Here is a 12,447-nt window from a genome sequence, read left to right on the forward strand (position 1 = left end):
CAATCAAACCCCTTCATAATTTTCAAGACCTCTAATAGCTCAAACGTTTCCGAGAAGACCCTCACAGCCAGCAGAGAGAACACAAGAAATAGGAGCAGGAGTCGGCCATTCGGCCCCTCGAGCCTGCTCCGCCATTCAATAAGATCATGGCTGATCTTCTACCTCATCTCCACTTTCCCGCCCGATCTCCAGGTCCCTCGATTCCCTTAGTATCCAAAAATCTATCGATCTCTGTCTTGAATACACTCAACGACTGTGTTGTGTATGTACCTTTAAGAGAATAACTGGTCTCAGACTGCAGTACCGGCAGTGACCACCCCTGTATAAAAGGCGCTAGAGAGCCTCTGTTGTTTAGTTTCACTACTGACTTGCACCAGTAAAGATTTGTTTGTTTTCACTCCTGCTGGTCCGTGTCTCAATCATTCACGGACTTAACACTGGCGACGAATAAGAAACGAACTTACCTGCAACTCGGCAGCACCTCAGACGACGTTGTTGAAGGGCGGAGCCAGAAGAAAGAAAAAAAAATAGAGTCCAAAGAAACTCGGGAAACGGGCGTCGACCGTCAATCATCGGTTTGAAAACTTGCAGGAGAGACTGTCCAGAGCCAGGTTGGGTTCCTCGGTCTGTGGTTTCCCAGCTAATCGGGCTGGTGGCAGGTAGTGCTCTGATCCTTCCTGGGCTGCGGCGGGCTGAAGCTCGATCGGGTGGCTTTTCAACGGGGCCGGGCAGCGAGTCGGGAAGCAAAGAGAGAGAGAGAGGGTGGAGCACACAGGGCGCAGCCGGTGCTTTGAAGCTGGACAGCGTTCGGACCTAAGAAGAGGGAGGGAAGTGTCCCAGAGGGTCCGCTCCACGACGGGAAAATAATAAAAGAAAAAGAATCAATATTTAACGCGCAAGAAACCGTGGAAAGCAGCGCTAACAACAGCGGGGAAGAAGGCAAAGTGCGGGAGGCGCCATTTTGTTAAATCGGGGAAGAAGGCAAAGCGCGGGAGGCGCCATTTTAGATTTGAAAGATGCCGAAGACTGGCTGTATCACTGCTTTTGATAATACATTAGAGGACTGGACCACGTATGTGGAAAGAGTCGAGGTATATTTCGAGGCAAACGAAATAGCGGTGGGGAAAAAGGCATCGATATTGCTAAACTTAATGGGCGCTAGAACGTACGGCCTATTGCGGGACCTGATTACTCCAGCCAAACTGAAGGCAAAGAGTTTTAACGAAATTGTTGCTGTCCTACAGGAACACTTAAACCCTGCACCACTGTTGATAGCAGAAAGATTTAAATTCCACAGGAGAACTCAGCACAAAGATGAGAGCAATGCTGAGTATCTTACGGAACTATGCAAGCTATCAAAGCACTGCCAGTTCGGAGCAGGACTGGCAGATACCCTACGGGACAAATTTGTCTGTGGACTCCTGAGTGAAGGAACACAGAAGAAGTTACTCTCAGAAAAAGAGCTGACGCTAGATAAGGCTTTCAGCGTGGCAGTATTGTATGAAGCAGCAGCCAGGGGAGCTGCAGAAATTCAACAAAAACCACAGGAATACGGCACCCACGAAATGACACGGGGATTTGCAAAATGTTATTGCTGCGGCAGAACTAACCATGACCAGAAGGACTGCTGGTCCAAAGACAAAATATGCAGACAATGCGGGAAGATTGGACACATTGCACGAGTTTGCAGGTCTGGGAAGAAGACCAGCGACAACAAAAAGGCTACGAAGGAACCATACAAGAAAGTACAAAAGATGACGGACAGTAGTTCCGAAGACCAGATGAGCGATAGTGAATCCGGAAACAGGAGACTAAGCTGTCTCAAACTTCACAATGTAATCACAAAAGAGGATCACCGAACCATTTGGGTCACCCTCACGATAGCAGGGTCCCAAGTTAAAATGGAATTGGATACAGGATCAGCGCTAACCGTCATGAATCGACGAGACTACGAGCGGCTATTCTCACACATACCCTTGAGAGAGACATCCATCGTCTTGATGATGTATACGGGGCAAAAAGTATACCCCAGAGGAAAAATAAGGGTGCCTGTCGAATACAATGGCAAGAAAATACGGAAATTGTATCTCTACATACTGCCAAATGGTGGACCACCGTTATTGGGACGGGAATGGATCAGGAAGATAAACTTAGATTGGCATTCCATTCATGCAATGACGGTGGACGATAAAAAAGATGAAGACGTCACTCCTGGACGATTGTCAACAATCTTAGCTAACACCAAAGAGGTATTTCAACAAGAACTGGGCACGCTTAAAGGCGTAACCGCCTCGATAAAAATAGAAGAGAATGCAGTTCCCAAGTTTTTCAAAGCAAGACCGGTACCATATGCAATTCGCCCATCCGTCGAGGCAGAGCTGGAGAATCTGGAGAAGGCGGGCGTGTTGTCTAAGGTCGACCGGAGCGAGTGGGCGACACCCATCGTTCCTGTCATGAAGAAAACGTTAAGCAATAAGTCCGGAGAGCCAAGGAAGATTCGCATCTGTGGGGATTTCAAGGTGACGGTGAACCCTCTCCTTCACACAGTACAATATCCTCTTCCAAGGATAGAAGACATCTTCGCCTCACTGTCTGGAGGGAAGCGTTTTACAAAAATTGACCTAGCACAAGCATATTTGCAGCTGGAGGTTGAAGAGTCCTCTAGGAAGTATCTCACGATAAACACTCACAAAGGTCTTTACCAGTATCATCGATTGGTATTCGGAGTAGCATCGGCTCCGGCGATATGGCAAAGAGCGATGGAACAAGTCCTGCAAGGGATTCCGGGGACTCAGTGTTACTTGGACGACATCCTTGTAACAGGTGAAGATGACAGTGAACACCTTAACAACCTAGAACAGGTGCTCACTTGACTACGGGAACATGGGCTGCGAGCCAACCGCCCCAAGTGCGAATTTTTTAAGAAACAGATATCGTATTGTGGCCACGTGATTGACGAAGAGGGGTTACATAAGTCCCCTGACAAAATTGAAGCGGTTGTTAAGGCCCCAGCGCCTGAAAATGTGTCGCAACTGAGGTCATTCCTCGGGTTGGTGAATTACTATCATAAGTTTTTGCCGAATTTGTCGACAATTTTGCACCCACTGAACGCCCTGCTATGAACGGGGGTAGCATGGAAATGGAACGATGATTGTAAGCGTGCTTTTCAGAAGAGTAAGGACTTAATCACTTCAAGGGAAGTATTGGCTCACTACAACCCAGCACTGCCAATCAGGCTGGCGTGTGATGCGTCTCCCTACGGCATTGGGGCGGTACTGTCACATAAATTCCTTGATGGTTTAGAGAGGCCGATAGCTTTTGCGTCACGCTCGTTAACTTCTGCCGAGCGTAACTACGCCCAGATTGACAGAGAGGCCCTCAGCCTAGTGTGGGGGGTGAAGAAGTTCAATCACTATCTGCACGGTCAAAAATTTACTCTACTAACCGATCATCAACCTCTTGTCTCCATTTTCAACCCTCAGAAGGGCGTACCGATAATGACGGCGCAACGGCTGCAGAGATGGTCCCTTTTCCTAGGGGCACACCAATATGACATCGAGTACAAAGGAACTAAGCAGCATGGAAATGCTGATGGATTGTCACGCCTACCGTTGCCGACGGTGGAAGAAGAAGACCTTGCAGTGGATCCAATGGAGTTATTCCACTCGACTATAGTCGAATGTCTCCCTGTGACGAATGCAAACATAGAAAAGGAAACACGGAATGACCCGACACTATCACGGGTCTATGATTTAACGGTGAAGGGATGGCCAGCACATGGCGAACCACTGCTGCCAGCATTCTCGCCGAGAAGAGAACAGCTGTCAGTGTGCAGAGGAACCTTGATGTGTGGATCCAGAGTAGTAATTCCACCTAAGTTGACGGATAGAGTACTCAATGAGCTTCATGAGGGTCATCTGGGTGGGGTAAAAATGAAGAACTTAGCCAGAGCGTTTGTGTGGTGGCCGGGAATTGATAGAGAAATTGAAGAGATGACCAAGAGCTGTGCAGGATGCCAGAAGGTCCAAAACGCCCCACCACAAGCTCCTCTGCATCCATGGGAGTGGCCCTCATCTCCATGGCAATGGGTGCACATTGATTTTGCTGGTCCCTTCATGGACTCGATGTTTTTAATTGCGGTGGATGCACATTCAAAGTGGCCAGAGGTAATAAAAATGTCCTCAACCACCACGGAAAAAACGATCACAGTTTTGCGAACCATATTCGCCAGGAATGGGCTGCCTGAACAGATTTGCTCTGACAATGGACCACAGTTTGTGTCTGAAGAGTTCCGGAGGTTCTTAAAGAACAATGGCGTTAAGCATTACACATCTGCCCCATATCATCCAGCCACTAATGGATTGGCCGAGAGGTTTGTCCAAACATTCAAGAAGGCTATCAAGGCAATGTGTAATGAAGATATACCCCTACAACACAAGGTGGACAATTTCTTGTTTGCCTACCGGAATGCGACACATGCGGTTACCAACCAAACCCCAGCCATGATGTTCTTCAATCGAAGACTACGATGCCGCTTGGATTTGGTTAAGCCAAACGTCCGAAGAGATGTGGAGAACAGGCAGTTTCAGAATATGAATGAAAGGCCGACCAGGAGTTTTAAGGTAGGTCAACCAGTTTTGGCCCGGGACTACCGCACTGAGAAATGGCAGCCAGGAACGATTTGTACACGACAAGGACCTCTCATGTATACCGTGGACGTTGGGGAGAGCATTGTAAGACGCCATGCTGACCAGATTCTAGAGTCACTGGAAAACGTCAACTCCACACCACGATCTGATACACCTGGTAATGAAATTGACGTTCCAATTGCAGCTACCGCAGAACCGGTAATATTGGAAGCAGATGAACCAAACAAAGACATTGATCCCGACGCAACATTGCCAGAAGAACCTGATACCCCAAAGAGGTGTTATCCAGACAGAATCAGGAAGCCTCCTCAAAGACTGAACTTATAATTGCTTAAACTTAACCAATGTATCTAGTAACAGTAATTGTGATTGTAATTCGTTATCATTTAGTTGTTAAATGAATGTTATGTACTGTTTATCTAAAAGGGGAGGAATTGTTGTGTATGTACCTTTAAGAGAATAACTGGTCTCCGACTGCAGTACCGGCAGTGACCACCCCTGTATAAAAGGTGCTAGAGAGCCTCTGTTGTTCAGTTTCACTACTGACTTGCACCAGTAAAGATTTGTTTGTTTTCACTCCTGCTGGTCCGTGTCTCAATCATTCACGGACTTAACAGACTGAGCCTCCACAGCCCCCTGGGGTAGAGAATTCCAAAGATTCACAACCCTCAGAGAGAGAGTAAACTTTTATTCCATTGCTAAAGTCAACGGGTGGAAGGACATTTTGTTCCAGACATTTTGCCATCTCCTTTCTGGGGAGGTGTTATTTTGAAAGACCGGCACATACTTTAGCACGTTGAACAAGAACAGCATTTAACGTGGATATTTACAGACGGCCGCCAATGGACGTGGGAAGTGGCCTAAGAGGATTTCCAGGGTGCAGCCATGAGAAACGTGCTGGAGAAGGTGTAGCACCCAGTCTTGTATTACCAAGACAACAGTTATATCTCCCTCCCTGTGCCAACTCGCTTACAAGCACCTGGCCTTGACACAGTCCATGTAGACATGAGCAGTAAACCCAACAAAGGTAAGATGTAACTCCTGAATAAAAAGCTGACCAATCTATCTTCCCATGATAGCAAAAGACTAGCTTGCAGCCACACACTAAAATATTTCCAGAGCATCTATATTTATTAGGCCTGGTGTATATTCTAACAGGACTAAACAGACTAGATGCAGGAAGGATGTTCCCGATGGCGGGGGAGTCCAGAACCAGGGGTCACAGTCTAAGGATAAGGGGTAAGCCATTTAGGACTGAGATGAGGAGGAATTTCTTCACCCAGAGAGTGGTGAACCTGTGGAATTCTCTACCACACAAGGCAGTTGAGGCCAATTCATTAAATATAGTCAAGAAGGAGTTAGATATATTTCTTAAGGCTAAAGGGATCAAGGGATATGGGGAGAAAGCAGGGACAGGGTACTGAATTTGGATGATCAGCCATGATCTCATTAAATGGCGGAGCAGGCTCGAGGGGCCGAATGGCCTACTCCTGCTCCTATCTTCTATGTTTCTATGTGTACAGTAATTAAGCCAGGTAGACGACAATGGCCTTGTCTGCCCCTGTACATTGTTCCTACGCAAGTTGGGTGAGAGAAGTTTACCAAACATTTTCCAGGAATCTATTAGTGCATTACGTACGCCTGACTGTAGCACAGTGGATCAAATGATGTATTCCTACCCGTCTATAATGCCTCCTCGACTCATTAATCATTTCACAAACATACGTTTCCATAGTGAAGTGTTATGCACCGTGCCGAGACTTGTATTCTCTGTTGTGTTCTTCCAGGGGATTTGTTGAGGAGTGAAATGCGAGGATACTCATGAATGTGAATTATACTCAAGCAGCTGCAGAATCTTACTGTAGACCACACGTTGGTGGAACAGTGCAGCGCTCCATTATGAGACACTCTGAAAGCAGACTTGACACATCAGCAGCCAATAATCCACTTCCTGTGAGTTCCTGACTACCAGCCTGCTCTCCCGGATATTGCGAGATTTAGTTGCAGAGAAAGTCCTCCTCTGGTACAACAAAACATTAGAGCCTCCCCGAAGGCGCGCAAACAGGGGGCAATTAGCGCAAACTTGCAATGGGGATTAATTCCATGGGGGGGGGGGCCTGCTTCCAGCACAATGTTTATTAAACTAGCGCAACAGATCGCGGAATCTCCATTTGCGCTGGATGTTATTTATGCTTGGAATTCCTCGATCTTTTGCGCTGCTTTTTTAACCAATTTTGGGCGAATAGCACCGAATAAAACCAGAGCAACCCAGCGGAAACTCCTGCTCATTATTTACAATTCCAACTCAAGGCAATCTTCTGGTGCCCGATTGAGATTGCCAATAAATGCAACTCTACGGGTGGCCCTGTGCTACTGACTCACACCCACTGTGCAGCGAGCTGTGACAGTGACGAGACTCATTTCACTTGGAATTTCTGCAGTGGGTACCGAGGGAAATTTCACTCTCTCGCAGAGAACTGGATCGGAGCCCAAAAAGCAAAGGAAAGATCCTTCAACCCATTCCTGCAGAATCCTGTTTTTGAAGTCACGAAATCTCAGTTTATTAACAATTTCTGGATTGTCCAACATTTAGTGGCCACAAAAAATCCAATGAGTATTGGCCAGCATGGACAAAACGACAAAAAAATTATGAATTCATTTGCCCAATCAACACTGTGTAAATATATGCTGTTGGTGTGTTGGCAACCATTATTGGCTAATTGAACAGTTAATCTTTGTGATAAAGTCCCCTGATCAAATCACAAACAATCGCGATAATTCAAAGAATTAGTTGTTTACATAAAACGTACTAATCTTGTCAACAAATGATTGTACGGCTTCATGTGGACGGGGGTCAATTAGTTCATCTTAGTTTCACAGACATGTTTTAAATCTAAAGATGTTTATTTAATTTTTATTCATTCGTAAGATCTGGGTGTCGCTGGCAAGGCCAGCATTTATTGCCCATCCCTAGTTGCCCTCGAGAAGGTGGTGGTGAGCCACCTTCTTGAACCGCTGCAGTCCATGAGGTGCCAAGATCGATGCCGGGTGGTCCATCCGGTTTGATTCTTATTATTGTTTCTTTTAGCAGTTTGGCACAACTGAGTGGCTCGCTGGGCCATTTCAGAGGGCAGTTAAGAGTCAACCACATTGCTGTGGGTCTGGAGTCACATATAAGCCAGACCGGGTAAGGACGGCAGATTTCCTTCAGGCCATTAGTGAAGCAGATGAGTTTTTACGACATTCCAATAATTACTGATACTAGCTTTTTATTCCCGATTTATTTAATTGAGTTTAAATTCCCCTGCTGCCGTGGTGGGATTTGAACTCGTGTCTCTGGATCATTAGTGCAGGCCTCTGGATTACTAGCCCAGTGACATCACCGCTGTGCTACTGTTCCCTCAATTTCAATGCGACATATAAACATGTGAAAATGTCGGGCAGGAAATGACCTGCTGGTCCACCTGGCCTGTTGCGTACAGTCCGATACCATCATGGTTCAGACATTCCCGAAACACCAGGTCCTCGGTCACCACCCGGGAAAGGTGAAAACCCTGGAAAGCTCCTCATCAATCCTCCTGGGTGATCAAAACTAACCCAGGAGACCACATTCAATGTGATTGATATTCCTCGACTCCTACCTTTCCTACGAGGTGATCTCCGGCCCAGGCCGGAACCCAACCAGCTCTCTTTTGAAGGTATACAGCCAATCAGCGTTCACCGCACGAGCCGACAACTCGTCCCATAGGTCCACTATTCTCTGGAAAGAGCAGAACCGCCTGACATCACAACACAGCACCCAGGCACATTCTACGTCTAAAATAGTCAATGAGCTATCCAAGAACCATTTGTACACGATGATGTGCAGCAGCTGGGGCTCAGTGGGTAGCACTCTTACCTCTCAGTCAGAAGGTTGTGGGTTCAAGTCCCACTCCAGAGACTTGAGCACAAAAATCTAGGCTGACACTCTCAGTGCAGTGCTGAGGGAGTGCAGCACTGTCAGAGGTGCCGTCTTTCGGATGAGACGTTAGACCGAGGCCTCGTCTGTCCCTCTCAGGTGGACGTAACAGATCCCGCGGCCGCTATTTTGAAGAAGAGCAGGGGGGAGTTCTCCCTGGTATCCTGGCCAATATTTATCCCTCAATCAAAATCGCTAAAACAGATGATCTGGCCATTATCACATTGCTGTTTGTGGGAGCTTGCTGTGTGCAAACTAGCTGCCGCGTTTCCTACATTACAACAGTGACTACACTTCAAAAAGTACTTCATTGGCTGTAAAGCACTTTGGGACATCCGGTGGTTGTGAAAGGTGCTATAGAAATGCAAGTCTTTCTTTCGATGATTCAAAATATCACACTGGCGGGTACGTACATTACAGATTTACAGTTGAATCAGTAATGTACGCCAAGTTAAATTATATTGTTAAGAATCACAAAGCATAATTAATAGTAGCAAGGTTAATCCCTCATCAAGAATAGAGGCTGAATACACAAAACACACATGGGTGACTAGCCACACATACTCCTATGTGATTGACATTATTTTCATGGCCAATCACATAAACACTCTCCAGTAAAACAAGCACTACCCTCTGGGGAGCACACAGCGAATACTATTACCTTAACCATAACTGCCCAAAGATAGATTCTACACTGTGAATGCCAACTGACGAACCAAGCACAGATCGAAAATCATTACACTATTTCTAAGTGAGACATAACCAGAGGTGATGAGCGGTCAGGCCACTGGTTGCGTAGAGCGAGGCAGTCACGTGGAGAATACTGATGGGTTGGGTTGTTACTGTGCTTTTGAGCAGGGATTCGAAGAGTCATGGCAGAGGTTTGGGGGCACATACCTCCGGATGTTGATTTGGACCCTTGGCTTTGGTGCCAAGTATTTGTGGAAAGTTCAGGCTGCGGGTCTCTGTGTTACAAAGCCTCAGCTATCCTACGCCGTGCGTTCACCTCAAGTGCTGCAGCGGTCCAAGGGGTTTCATGGCGTTGTGGCACTTCTTTTAATGATGGTATTAATATTGAAGAGAAATGTCCAATATCACCATGCCTATTTACTGTGGAATAACCATTGTTAAGCACATCATATAATTGCTTTGAATCACTGCCACTTTCTCTCCTACATACAAAAAGAAGCACCATTATCACCCAAACGATTAGCCCCGGTACCATTCTGGTGAATCTGCGCTGCACTCCCTCCAAGGCCAATACCTGCCCAGAACTGGACACAGCGCTCCAGATGGGCTCTGACCAAGGCTCTGTCCAACTGAAGCATCACTCCCTCCCCTTTGTAATCCAGCCCCTTTGAGATAAAGGCCCACATTCCATCAGCTTTTTAAAATTACTTTCTGTATGTGGTGTATGTAACCGTTCCACCTTTAAGAGAACTATTTTAAGAGATGCACTACTTTATCTTGGCTGCTGTATACTGTAATACCAGTGGTGACCACACTGGTATATAAGTGCTGTGTAATGATTTATTGGGCAGTTCAGCCTGACCTCCGACTAGTAAAGACCTGTTGAATTTACTCTTGTGGTCTGTGTGCAGTGATTCTTATTAACAATAACTAGAACACACAGACTTAACACTGTACCTGTGCACTAGCTTTTAGTCATTTCTGTACGTGGACACCTAAATCGCTCTGCTCCTCCACTGCTCCCGGTCTATCACCGTGAAGAAAATATTCCGATCGCTCTCTCTCTCAGGTCCAAAGTGGATGACCTCACACTTCACCACGCTGAACTCCTTCTGCGATAGCTCTGCCCACTCACTTTTAGTCTGTTTATGTCCCTTTGTATCTTCCTGATCCAAGGTCTAAATATCTTGAACTAGAAGACCTTCTACATTGCAGTGCAGACAGAAATGGGCTGGAGCGCAGAGAGAAATTCTTCAACAATATACGCAAACACATGTATCTGCAATGTAGCCATAGACAAATCAATGTTGTATCCACAGCACAAACCTCCGGATATAACTTTTGCCCAGCTTTACAGTGTTGTAGCATTAATATTTATAGTACAGGACAGTCTAGTCAGACTAGGATCAGTGTTCATTCTGTCTACATTTGGGAAAAATGTTTTAAAAACAAATTGCAGCCACTAAGTAGTCTGACATATTGTTATCCTGTGATACGGTATAATTCCTGTGACATGCAACATTCAGTAAAGGTCAGCACACACATCATCGCCACTGTCTAATCCCTGGTAGCATTAAGAGGCTGCCTTCATTGAGCAATGATGACCTACAGCATACAGACTCGCAGGAATTAATAAATACCAGGACTGCATTAAACGTGGGCCGTAACAGACTCAATTCAATAACTGAAATTACAGATCGAGGCAGTCCAGGCTGGAAACGGCAAATCCCAGAACACATGGAACCATGTCTAGCTATTGAAAACGGTGATAACAAGGGTGGTGTTGAATGGTGAATCTTAAAAGTGGAACACTGAACCATTTTTCTGGTTGTCTAATGGAGATTTTCTATTTAATTATTCTGTTCCCAGAGAAGAAAGGTGCGCTACTCAACATGATCACCAAATTCCTCACTCCCACCTGTCACATTGGAACGTTAGGAACAGGAGGAGGCCATTCAGCCCCTCGAGCCTGTTCTGCCATTCAATTAGATCATGACTGATCCGTATCGTAACTCCATTTTCCTCTTGAAACCTTTACCTAACAAAAATCTATCGACCTCAGTCTGGAAAGCTCCAATTGGCCCCCAGCATGCACAGCCTTTTGGGGGAGAGAGTTCCAGAGTTCCACTACCCTTTGTGTGAAAAAGTGCTTCCTGATTTCACTCCTGAATGGCCTGGCTCTAACTTTGTTCTTGATTCCCCCACCAGAGTAAATCGTTTCTCCAAATCTACCCTGTTAGGAGATGTACATAGAAAATGGCTAAGTTAGGATAACTTGACATAAGCAGAAAGCATTATGGGTGAATGTCTTGAGAATCGGTAAGCTTACAACGGGACAACCTGGTTTGAGGCTAATTGAAAAGCACAACAATGAGCTCATCATGGCCATGTAAGAAAACAGGCTAGATACAGACCTCAAGACAAGGGAACTGGAGCTATCTGGTCCAGATAAGGTTAGAACAAGAGAGGCAAAGATGTCAGTTGAGAAGGAGTTAAACACAACTCAGTTCAGCTAGGCTTGTTTGCTAATATGTAGAAATAGGAGTGATATCTAACAGAAGCTGAGTCCTAGCTCTGCAAATTGCCATGAGAGATATATACCGTCCCGATGGGCTTTCTAATTGTAAGTATATAGACATATATCACTTACTTATAATCTCAGTGCACTGTCAAATATCAACAAACATCTGTCAATGTATCACTGACTCATGAGTCTTAGAATCTGTTAGATTCAACTTTCAATTATTTTGGCCTCAAAACTATTCAACTAGTAGCTTGGCAGTTCTAACACTGTGAGTATCAGTTAAAACCCCAATTGGTTGCTCTAGTACAAGAATGGTGTGGAGATGCCGGAGTTGGACTGTTCTTTGATGTAATGTTTTCCTGACTGACCTGTTTGGACACCATTCACACCTTTGATTGCTGTGATTATCTCTCTGCCGAGGTGTGATAAATGGCAGTTAGAAAGATTACCTGTAAACATCTGACATTATTCTCTGACTATATAAGCTGTGTCTTTATGCATCTCTCCACTTCACCTGACGAAGGAGCAGCGCTCCGAAAGCTTGTGACTTCAAATAAAGCTGTTGGACTATAACCTGGTGTTGTGTGACTTCTTACATTAGTACAAGAATGGTGAATGGGTCTCAG

This window comes from Somniosus microcephalus, chromosome 29 (genome assembly GCF_052327205.1).
Source record: "Somniosus microcephalus isolate GS21.2 chromosome 29, FLI_Smic_1.0, whole genome shotgun sequence".
Lineage (NCBI taxonomy): Eukaryota > Metazoa > Chordata > Chondrichthyes > Squaliformes > Somniosidae > Somniosus > Somniosus microcephalus.